The sequence below is a fragment of the Diadema antillarum genome, unplaced genomic scaffold, assembly GCF_040938485.1.
Source record: "Diadema antillarum isolate AM-2024a unplaced genomic scaffold, OU_Dant_1.0 scf00000109, whole genome shotgun sequence".
Classification (NCBI taxonomy): Eukaryota; Metazoa; Echinodermata; class Echinoidea; order Diadematoida; family Diadematidae; genus Diadema; species Diadema antillarum.
Window position 1 is genome coordinate 148,023 of NW_027270998.1, and position 13,011 is coordinate 161,033.

The 13,011-nt window shown below is 36.6% G+C and overlaps 1 long non-coding RNA gene across 1 annotated transcript; it reads left to right on the forward strand.

Annotated features, from left to right (window-relative positions):
• The first annotated feature begins 5,051 nt into the window (after positions 1–5,051).
• On the forward strand, positions 5,052–8,472 carry LOC139719322 (uncharacterized). The gene is made up of 3 exons (XR_011710096.1): positions 5,052–5,217; positions 5,752–5,823; positions 8,094–8,472. It is a non-coding gene; the product is annotated as an uncharacterized lncRNA (long non-coding RNA).
• The last annotated feature ends 4,539 nt before the right edge of the window (positions 8,473–13,011 follow it).

Below are 13,011 nucleotides of genomic sequence, written 5' to 3' on the forward strand. Positions count from 1 at the left end.
TTCTGTACTTACATCGGTCTATATTATAAACTAGCATTGGTTGTCATATTTCTTCTCAGGACAACCTGACATAATAGATCGTTATTGTTTGATATTTCATTTTGTTATTTATGTCTTTGTTAACAGATTCAGAGTCTGACATTTCTTGATATTCGAATAAATGACGATTTACCACATTCAAACATGATTGGGGACCTGGCACGATGGGTCTGTTACATGCCATGTCTTTCGCACTTCAGAGTGTGTTCCAGCCTCTTGACCACTAGATTCCTCTCAGCAGCCACCGACATGGCGCAATCTTGTCAGGTATGTCACCTGTATACTACGCATAATGCACATTTGACAGTGGAAGTATGAGTAAATGTGAGCTCTGACAGTTCTGCCGTCAATGACGTGCCTGCTGATTATCTGGGAAGAGACACATTTCTTTAACAGTGTTCAAGAAGACAAGTGGAGATACCTTGTATACATTGGCCTCAGTCAAAAAGCATTTCCTTGTCTTAAGCACTTGTACCTCCACACCTTAGCCCTAGAACGTTTGAAGGAAAACAATATCAAAGTTTATATTCTATTCATCAACATTCCTTGTAATTACTGTATCGCTACAAGTCAATGGAATGGTACTATTTTTATCATCATCATTGTCATCATTTTCATCGCTATCATTATTGTTGTTGCCATTTTATTATCATTACTATGATTACTATCATTAGTTATAGTAGCAGTAGTAAGTAGAAGTAGTAATAGTAATAATGTTAATTCTATCATTATCACTCGTAGGAGTGATAGCCTTAATCTGTATGCGGCATTTGCAGATAAAAGGATGATTGCAATCAAGGTGCAGATTTTATTCAAGTGACATTGCTTAGAGTCGGTTGAAAAGAAGTTCAACGCAGACTCTGCTTAATTTCGATGACCTCTCATGAAATGAAATGCAATAAAAATAAATTGATTTGTTTCAGTATCATCTTAATGAAAATAATATTTTGATAAACAAGCCACTCCAGGCATGAAACTGATTTAATACATAACAAATTGTACAGTTTGCTCAGGGAGGTGGAATTCCACCTCTCTGGTTTGCTCCTATGTACTTGAGCTACTCCTGTGCTTCAAAGCAGAAAAAATTTGCCTGAGCGTGGGGACGGCGGGTGAATGTGGTTTGCTAATTTCTAGATTTTCTGTATTACTAGTATAGTCTCGAAAACAAAAAATGTTAACGTTCTTGTCTAAAACTGCGTGTTTTATTGCCCTTGATCATTTACATGAAGATCCACGCGTGAATCAATGCCCAAAACTTTTGCCTTTATTTTACTACACTATGAGTGAGAGAGAAATGCATTGTTGATTTTTATCTTGAGAAGTATCTCAATCTGAGCAGTAGTTATTTCATGTCTTAGTAAATGTACGTTCATGTACTTAGCCATGTTCAAAGCTTCCGTTATTACATTAAATTTGTTTGACGTTCTTATGTTGAATCATCAATATGCCTTTTTTACAATGATTTTTTCGTAATACCCTTTGTCTTCTCTGTATGTTTCGTTTCAAAACAGATTGAAGAACTGACATTGAGTGTGGGGAAATTTGAGGTGTGTTTTCCGTACCATTTCTCTATGGGAAGAGACATGGCCAGATGGGTCTATAGTATACCGCGTCTTTCGCACTTCAATGTGAGTAACTACTTCTTGACCAGTGAATTCGTCTCAACAGCCACCGAGATGGCGGAGTCTTGTCAGGTATGTCAGATGTAACCACGCACAATTTACATATTATTTTGACATTGAAAATATCTGTGACCCTAACCATTTTGTCTTCATTCTTAGGCTACGAACGACTTGAACACGTTTTGATGTGTTACACTTTAATATCAGAATTTCAGTAATTCTGCACAAGAACTGATCATGAGTCGTTCTTAAAGTCGTTTCTTAGCCAAGGAATTGCTTTGTGAAACACCCCCTGATTGTCTAGAGATAGACCATTTTTACTGTAAAAATAACTTGAATGACCATTTGTCAGGTAAGGCCTTTGTCCTGGTAAATAATTCCATGCACAATGACCTCGGTCAGTGAGCGTATTTGTCGTCTGTATTTATATCGCTGGTCTTTCCCCACATTGGTCCCTTTAATGTATGAAGAACAATAGTATAATCAAAACGTGGTTATTGTACTTTTCTTATTCTTATATTAGTATCAGTACAAGTATAAACGTTGGTATCTTCGTCATTGGTATTGTTATCATTATTTGTAATGCTGTTGTAGTAATTATTATTATTAAAGTTATTACTTGCAGGAGCAATATGCAGTGATTATCATTCTGTCGGCAGCATGCATTTCACAGTAACTTATCTCCAATGCTTCTCAGAGGATAGGACGAGTGCACTCTGGATGCAAATTTTACTGGTATTCAAGTGACAGGGCTAATTGCCAGTTGAAAAGCAATCCAGTGCGTAGTCTCCTTAATTCGATGACCCCATGAAATAAAGCAAATTGATTTGTTTCAGCATTATCTCTGCTAATATTACTATGTTGATAAACAATGTGCCACTCCGATTATGATATACCGATTTTATGAGTAACATGAAGTTGCGTAGTTTACTCTTTGATTTTGGCACTGCCTCTGTGCCTCTTGGCTGACGAAATCTGCTTGTGTACATGTTGCTTTCCATGTGCTGTCCATATCATAGATGAAAGAGAGGGATTTGATTGAACTTCGACACAAAGACTTAGAGGACAAATTATTCACTTTTATACGTTTTTCATACATTGCACGAATAAAGAACAGACGGCAGAATTTGATTGAAATCTAACCACGATGAAGACAAAAGATAAAACTGTACAAAACTTTACCCTCAATTTACAATTGTCGAGAGGTCGATGACGGACGACAAGCGAGAGACTATCGTAATGGGTCCTTTGACTCACTTAAAGGGGAAGGCTAGTAACTGATCAGTGGGAATCAGTGGAAATGCTGGGAGATGATTGTTCCAATCCTTATGGGATTCATTCAAGAGTCCATTGTATATCTATTGTTGTGTGGAAATGATTTGCTTCAGAATGGTCTCATATTCAAGTAATGTGCAGATTAATGCTCCGTCACTGACCAGGGACGCTAACCTGGAAGCATTAAACTGCACATTACTTGAATATGAGACCATTCTGAAGCAAATCATTTTCACACAACAATAGATATACAATGAACTCTTGAATGAATCCCATAAGGATTGGAACAATCATCTCCCAGCATTTCCACTGATTCCCACTGATCAGTTACTAGCCTTCCCCTTTAAATAGCCATACACATTTCCCCCTGCTTTAGATCTGACAGCTTGTCATTTTTTCCATGAGTCCAAAGCTCATCATCTCGAAAACAGAGAAAATGGCAACATTCCTGTCTTGAATCTCATCCTCTGGTGCTATGACCATTAATCAGAAGATTCTAGCCAAGAGAATTGTGTCAATCTGTTCTCTGTGTTGAATAACGCCTTGCTGTAGAAGATTTTATCAAATCTCATTCAATGAAACTTTTACTAGAGTTTGTAATGTAGGTATAAGGGCCTAAATTCTTTAAATCCCGACTTTTGCATTAAGTTTGCATTGATCATTCTCATATGTACCTATATTGAATTATTTATGCTGTTTTTGTTTTTGTTTTTATTTGTCAACTATTCAATTCTTTTTTCACTCTGTGGTTTTTTGTTGTATTTGTTTAAAAAATATATAGATTCGAGACCTGACGTTGACTTATGAGACACGGCGTGAGAAAGATCTCGTAGACTTCGAATCCTATACGACAGAAGGCCTAGCTCGATGGGTCTGTACAATGCCACGTCTTTCGCGCTTCAGCGTGAAAGTCGACTTGACATACATTGCAGAGAAGGGGTATTGTCAGGTATGTTATTTGTGACTTTGTATGCAAAATTCATGTTTTGCAGTGCAAATTGTACCTGTGAGTTCCGGCTGTTCTGGCTTCTTTGATATGAGTCGTGATTTTCTGGATATAGACAAATTTCCGTAACGAATAAACAAACAAAAAACATATTCACCACATGTCACTAAGACTTTCGTTCCCTTGCACATTGATCTCATTTTGTTACCATTTCCCAGTATTAGCCCTCAGAATGTATGGAGAAGAAGATGTTTTCAGAATGTAATTATGCATGTTATTCTCATCAACACACCATTGTTATACAGGTCTATATTGATAAGTATGCGTGAGTACATGTACTATAGCGACCACTATTCTGTTTGGACTGTTTTCATAACAATAAATGTTGTTTTGTTTGTTGTTGTTTTTTTTTTAATATCACTGGTATCAGTAATATTGCCATCATTATTCTACATACACTGCTTTTACTTGTTTCTATAAGTGCTTCCCTGAGAAGAGGATAGGTGCACTCTTCTGATGAAATGACTTGGGTAATGGTCAAATGTAAGGTACTTGAGCACCATTACTTGAAGAAATTTTACGACACAAGTTAGAGCTATCACAATGTCATGCAGCAATATTATGATGGTGGTTTTCTTTCTCCCTGCAATATGGATAATACTTCTTTACCCGGACACTTTCCGTAATTCGGTGCCCGATGAAATGAAACAAGGTGGATTACATCAGCATTATTAATCATAATGTACATAATAGCAAAATAACCCTTAACTTTTACTTTTCTAATTTACTATCATTTTTTCCCATTAGTAAACTATCATTTTATCCAGACATCACGAATAAAAGGTCATATCATGCCAGTTATATACAGAAGGCGTGAGACACACACACTTTTGGCTCTACAAAAAGGAAGAAAGAGGGGGAGAAAGAGAAATTGGGGGAGAGAGAGAATAGAAAACCCTCAAGAATACCCATCACTTTAGAGGGTTTAACCTCGGTGGTGGGGGCGAACATTGAACCTTGATCCATCTAACCAGATGCACTGTATTTCCTCAGGCAGTTAGGTTAAACTTTTACATGTGTAAAATTACCACCATGAATATTAGTTTCACATTATGATATGGGAGCAGAGCAATGACATTTATATTTGATATGTGCTTTCATCTTCAGATCCGTGAATTTGTTCTGGACTTTGGCAGCAGATTGTTTTTAGAGCTGGCAGAAGCAAACTTGACTCAATTCCTGCATTGCATGTTCCGTCTTCTACGTGCCAATCTCACATGGCCTGAAAGCCTGCCAGGGTCATTCGCATCACTAGCCACAAGTTGCAGTGTAAATGTAAGAGAAGTGGCATATGCATTGCTGTGTGTATGTACATATTGACATGTTCCGAATGATAGGCCTAGAGGATGATATCACTGACAGTACATTGAACAAGTTCGCTCTTTGTGAGGGCAAAGGGTCTTCCGATATCCTCTTGCATTGTTAATAAGAAAACCTTCAATAATATATCCACTCTAGTGACTTACATTGTTCCTAGTATTAACCAAACAACTACACTACATTGTAATGTGTCCCTGCCAGTCTGTTCCTAAATCGATTGGGGTCTATCACAAGTCATGAAAATGCATCGAAACGGTTTTATTAGCCAAAACATATTAATCCATTTAATCTACTTTCTAGGAAAGGGATCGATTTGGTGACAGAAATGAGAAAATTCATTCCAAAATGCAAGATCTTTAATTGTTATTTTCACAAAGAAATTTTATTCACATGTAAATATTCAAGTATAAATGAAACATAAACATTCAGGTATAAATACCGGGGTAAATTAGGTTCTAAATTATCTGTTTTCATGTTTGTATGTTACAGCTGAAGAGCATCACTATTGATGGAGAGCCGAGAAACGAGTTTCTCACTGACAGTCAACAAAGCGCGACACAGGTAAACATTTTATTTTTCCGTTTCGTGTCTCTGTCTTTTTCTTAACACATAAAGCACGTATGTGTGTCACACTAATTCGTAACTATATGTGAGCCTGTGTTATACAAGAATTGAAAGATTAATAAAGACATAATATAAAAGACAATAAAGACACAATATCAAAGAGGCTGATACATAATTGTGTTTATATAATGTTTAACACTACGGGCAAAGCTTTTTATATTTCCAGTTACTGTTATTTCAGCCTCATTTTATCCCTTGCACATTATTGTAATTATCATGATCAGCTCCTTTAATTACCATCTTAGCTCATAACATTATTAGCTCACCTTAGCTAAAAACTCAATTTAGCAGTTAGCTATTTATTGTATGGCGTCCGTCGTGTGTATTTTTATGCCTCCGCCACGAAGTGGTGCCGGAGGCATTATGTTTTCGGGTTGTCCGTCCGTCCGTCCGTCCGTCCTTCCGTCCGTCCGTAATAAATTTTGTGGACAGGGTAACTATCAAAACCTTTTAAGGTATCCTAATGAAACTTGGCATGTATGTGAATTAGGGGGTGAGGTTGTGCCTATCAACTTTTGGGTGCACATGGTCAAGGTCAAAGGTCAAAAGATCAAGGTCAAATACGTAAAATTTCACTATTTCCTCCATATCTATGCAATGCCCGAAGATATTTTCTTGAAACTTAGTGTATAAATGTATTACCCAATTAAGATTCTCTAGTGAAAGTTTTGGGTCATGAGGTCAAAGGTCAAAGGTCAAAAGGTCAAGTTAAAATATTAAAACTTTGCTTTTTTCCTCCGTACCTTGGAAATTGTTCAAGGTATCTTCATGGAACATAGTATATAGACATGTACTGACTGGCAGTTATTATCTAGAGAATCTAGGGTTCATAGGGTCAAAGGTCAGGGGTCAAAGGTCAAGTGCAACACTTCAAATTGTTACTATTTCCCTCATATTTATGTAATGCCAGCAATTTTTTTTAACACTTGGTGTATGCATGTATAACCTAGATTATCTGGAAATTTTCTTTTTCTCTTTTTTTTTGGGGGGGGGGCGGGGGTTTGCCTCAAAGGTCAAAAGGTCAAAGATCAAGGGAAAGTGCTGAACTAACTTTTTCCTCCGTATCTCAGAAGTGGCTCAAGTTATCTTGAAACTTACTACATATTTATGCATGTTCTGCCTGACAGTGATTATCCTATGAATTTTAGGGTCAAAGGCCAAAAGAAAATGGTAACAGTGTACTTTTCAATACAGAAATTACACTTTTTCTCCATACCTTGAAAATTACAGTATTCATACACTTATGAATGGGTCAAAGTCAAGTTAAAGTCCTTGAATCCCCAAATACATGCTCTCCTATTCATCTAATTAAACCTAGGTAAAGGAAGGTGAGCATTCAACACATTTGTGACAAACATGTAATTTCAATATTTTGCCAATATTGTGAAAATGTAATTATGCATTGTCCACATGTACTATAGACCTATTAGGAGAATCATGCATTATGGCGGAGGCATAGCAGTCGCCTTAGCGACATTTCTAGTTTTTTTATAATACACTTTCACCGTCCTCTTGAAAACTCCAGACGGATGTTCACTACAAACTTGGCATGTAGCATCTCTACTGTGGAAGCTTTTGAATTTGTTGATACCCCCAAAATTAAAGAATCTTCAAAAAGAAGAAAAAAAAAATCTTCAGAGCCAGAGAGGTGATGGAGCTAACTCAGCAGAATGAGACATCGAATCGTGACTGTAGTTTTTTTTTTCCTCGTAAGTTTTGCGCAAACTTAATACCAAACATGTATACAACGGATCCTCGGTTATGGAACATCTATTAAATTACAAACAAGTAGACTGCTGAATATAAAGGGTGACATTAACAGCCCATCTTCATTTAGAGGTGTTGGCATCTAGAACCTTGAATCTTTACCTGCAAACTTAAGGATCTGTTGAAGTGCTTTTTTTTGTATATTCATCATTGATTGAGACATCCAATCGTGACTGTAGTTTGTGGGGGTTTTTTTCTCGTAAGTTTTGCGCAAATTTGATACCAAACATGTATACAACGGATCCTCGGTTATAGAACATCTATTAAATTACAAACAAGCAGACTGCTGAATGAGGGTGACATAAACAGGTCATCTCCATTTAGCGGTGTTGGCCTCCAGAACCTTGAATCTCTACCTCCAAACTTAAGGATATGTTGAAATGCTTTTATTGTATATTCATCATTGTATTCTCTCCCCTCACTCTAACTCTATAACGCAGAGCCACAGTGATTCTGGCAGCCCGGAATGTAAGAGAAGACGTGAAACAGGCCATGGTTCTGGACAAGAAAGTTCAACAGCTGTGTGCGAACCCGAGAGGAGCAGGGATGAACCTCTTGTGCAGGAAATGGTATCTCGAGATGACCAGGAAAGACGAGCTGGCACACATCGGGAAGGGGAGCAGGACAGGCCAGAGATCGAAGTCGAGCCATCAGTGTAGAACATTGAGTAATGGTGTATAGAGTGACAAAGTTAGAGTTAGGAGTTTGAGAGAGCAGGGGCAAAGGTGGGGAGAGGCAACTGTGAAGGAAAGGATAGGGAAGAAGAAAGAGACGGTGGGATGAGACATACATAGGAAGAGAGTAACCACGCAATGGAAGAATAATATTGTCAGACGGTTATTAAATAATTCTGCTTAATGGGACTTTAAACTAACACTAAAACGGGGGGAAAGCGGGAGAAGGACAAGTAAAAGCGGACTAAAATGAGAAAAGGCAGTGAAATAAAGAAACCACCTGATGGACGATGTTACAACGAGTTTTGGTGAACATCAACTAATTGGATGTGGACATAAATAGACGTCTGATAGATCTGGTGGAAATGCAGAGACAGTGATGGCAATTGAATATGACGCGTGAGCGTGCGCACACACACATACACACACACACACACACACACACAAATGGATATTAACTCATATCAAAGTTGTATTGGGAAGAAAATAAGCAACACTGGAGTGAAATTTCCAATATTCTGGGTGAGGTTGCCTGATAAGGTTGTGAGAAGTATACTCTACATCAACCTCCTCCTACGGCAGCTCTACGCGTGTGTTTAGGCCCTACATGACTGTGTGTGTGGCTTTGATATTCATAACTTTGAACAATGTTCTTTAGAGGTTTAGCCAGTGTAAACAAGGCTGCAACTATGCATTAACATTTCTTTAATATGGTATATAACTTTTTTATGGTATATATCAAACCACGATGTTGAAAATCTTCCGGCGTTTTGGCAACCTTTCAAGTATCTCGCCAATATAAGTATAGTAAAATACTTTGCACAACCTTAATAATGAAAGACGGGTTCCATAATATGAAACACGTACTTAAACCACACATTTTGCGTATTATTGTAGTCCTCTTTGGAGAGACTTCCCCTACGCCTTTACAAAGGTTCCCTGATGGGTAGAGAGTGGGCGCCATTTTGAAGTTGAACAGCTTTCACGATATAGGTTGCCTCTCTTGCCTCCTTGGAATGCGATAGATTGCGCTCTACTGTATGGATGCCTGAGTACGTACGGCTTCGGGACCTTTGTTGGTTCTGCAGTGTAATTACCAGCGTCGTTTGATCATGTGGTTATTACGTATTGATGATGAAAGTATGCGTTCGAATTAACAAACCGTTACTAACATTGATATTTGTAATCATTCATTTGTACTCAAAATGAGCCAGGTTATCACAATGAAGTGTTTTACTGGTATATCACAATCACAATCTATAACCTGTAAAGCGATCATTTTGTGTATTTTTCTTTAAATTTGGGTTAGTGAAATAGTCAAGCATCGCAAAATTTTCAAGTATGAGTTGGTGTTTGTGTGTATTATAGGATGATGTTTTTGTTCACATCCCTCTTCCAAAATGCCAAGCTTGCCCAGGATGATTAGTGAATCAAACCTGTTTACGTGTTTTATCTTTATGGTTTATGCATACAGTGTTATTATCAAACTTTGAACTGTATAACAGTCACTGTATAAGAACACACCCGTGTTTGTTGTTGTTTCTTACAGTCATTAATGTAGAATGTTGTTATCATCAGTCACCTTTCAAATGAGTTTGAAGAGATTGCGATTAGCCATATATTCATGTGTTATTTTGTACACCGGACTAAGCGTGTGAGGTCAGTCCTACCCACAACAAGAACTTTTCTTTCCTCCTTAATTTTCATTTTGTGTAAGACTAATTTATTTATAGTCTTCAAGGTTTACCTGCTTGAAAATGCCACAAGTTCATATGAACTTATGTGCTTGAAACTTATATGTCTGTGGCTAATGTACCGTGTAACAAATACGTAGAAAAGAAGAGGTAAGACAAATAATGACAGCCGTGTTTTAATTACAGAATGTGTTCCAACCATTTGTGCTTTGTTCCTCAAAGAAGCTTTGTGGTCTTTACAATTTAACATAAATGAATTTCCGTCTTTCGTCTTTCCGTGTCTTGTGTTTGTAAAGTAGAATATTTGACGTCCAACAGTTTTCACTGACTGTATAAAATGTTGTTCGATAATGTACATACCGAGGTTGAAAGAAAATTGGAGGTTGGCACTGATAACACGTGACTCTTCCTTGCTCCTTTTCACTTTGTCGATATCGGAGTTCATTTTGTATGCCTTTTTTTTCAACCCTCTATTTATACATGCCTATCCTTTACAGCCATAGAGTAAGGCATAAACATTAAATACTCCACATTTCTACGATTTCTCTACCTTAATGTTAGCAGTGTATCTCAGAAAAGGAAAAAAAAAACTTGATGAAATGAAACGCAGCAATCACTTTAGAAGTGGTAGAGAAACCGCTTAATCATTTTCTCGAAGAAACACAAAATATCTGGTAAATGAATAGCGTAAACAAAGTTTATCATGTTTTTCTTTCGTACATATCAAAACTGTGTCAAGAAGAGTATCAGGTTTGGCAGTAGAAAATTGTCGTTCCTTTATAGCAACAAACTTTATGAGGTTTTACAGTTTGTTCGATGTAGATGTATAAAGTGAAGTATAGTATTGAAGTATTATGTTATGACATTGAATGTATCTGTCCTACCATTGCATGTTGTACAAAGCGTATAATAAATCCCTTGTCTTTCTCTTTTGTCGGCAGCGAAATATTATTTTATTGATATTTTCATGTGATGGATATCATACAATACTTATCACTTAATTGTTAATTCGAATTTCATCGTTACACACTTCACTTTGTTGTGTACTGTGCTTGGATGTGCAGTGTACGTGTTATGTGTCTTATAGCAATTTAGCAGTTGCATAATGTACATGTAAATAGAAACTACTGGATGAATAAATATTTCACTTTCATGTTATATATATTACGTATATATTTGGTGTGAATGACAATGAAAGAATCAGTCGTGTCTTGTTTAATTGTAGAGTAATATTTTGAAGGATATATTGATATGTAAGTCGTGTTATTATCACTGAGTTATCACTCAAGTCCGAATGCCAACAAACTTTATTTTGGCTGTATAATGTGTTTGATATTATAGGTGTGTCTGTGTCTCTCCTTCCCTCTCACCATATTCACAATCATGTTGACTCTGGAAATGCGTTTTAACTCTCCTATACTCTTTTATATGTTTGAATTATCTGTCTTGCCTTTCCGCATGTACCACGTATAACAGTATGGTCATTTTATGACCTACGCCATGATAGGTTTGTTATAGTCACTAAATGTAGCAATGCGTATTATCATTGTATGCGATATATCCTGGATAAAATTCGAGCGAGGACAGTGATTAAAGCAAATATTTAGGAGAGACTTCAGTTCTTTGTCACCTCCCACAACTTGCATAACTGTGTGTTTGTTGTCATCAAACTGATAATCTGTAGGGCCCTATTATCTGCTAATCAGACTTCAAGCGGTTAACATTTCTGTTATACTATCATCAAGTACGTGTATGTATTGGCGACGAGCGTTCTTCGCTTCCTTCACTTTTTATACGAGGCGTTGTCGATATTTTGTTATATTAATTTTTCTTTGATTTTTATATCCAGGCCGTTCCCCACATTGTGGCTATCATGGCCATGCAGAAAATCAAAGTTAACAACAGATTCTTTCACCAAAGGCTCAAGAATCACTATCGGACATGAAGTATTATTTACTTTGATGATCTTGGCCATCACAATTATTTTCTCGTTTCGTACTCTTCATATTAAAATGCATCGTCTATATTCTTCCTTTGTGTAAAACAATGATTGAAATATGTTATATGTAATCGGTTAATTGAAATGAAATCTGAAAATAGAAATACTCTAACAGTTAGTTCACTTGCTGTCTTAATGTTAGCAGTTTATCTCAGAAAAGAAACAAACAAAAAAACTTGATGAAATGAAACGCAGCAACCCCTTCAGAATTGTTAGATAAACCGCTTCATCATTTTCTCGAAGAAACGCAAAATGCCTTGTAAATGAATAGCGTAAATAAAGTTTTTCATGCGTTTCTTTCGTACGGATCAAAGTTTTGTCAAGAAAAACGTCTCACAAGTCTCCTAAGTTTGGCAGTAGTAAATTGTCATTCCTCTGTGAAAACAAACTCTATGAAGTTGCACAGTTTGGTCGATGTAGATAAAGTGAAATATAATATGCATTTTAGTATTATGTAATGATTTGGAATGTAGCTGTCCCATACCCTTGCGCGTTGTACAAAGCGTAATTGATAAATACATTGTCTTTCTCTTTTGTCGGCAGCGAAATATATTTTTATTGATATTTTCCCATGATGGATATCATACAATTAACACTCAATTGTAAATTCGAATTTCATCGTTACACACTTCACTTGGTTCTATAACATGTATAATGTGCTTGACAGGAAGTGCAGTGTAAGTGTTATTTGCCTTACAGCAATTTAGTAGTTGCATATACGATGTAAATAGAGACTACTGGGTGAGTAAACAGTTCACATTCATGTTATATATATTACGTATATTTGGTGTGAATGATAATGAAAGAATCAATCGTGTGTTGCTTGTTGTCTAATATTGTAGAGTAACATGATTTTGAAGGATATGTTGTTATGGAATTCGTGTTATTATCACTCAATTATCACTCAAGTCCGAATTCCAACAGACATCATTTGGTTGTATAATGTGTTTGATATTAGGTGTAGTGTAAGTAATGCTTATAACAGACTGTG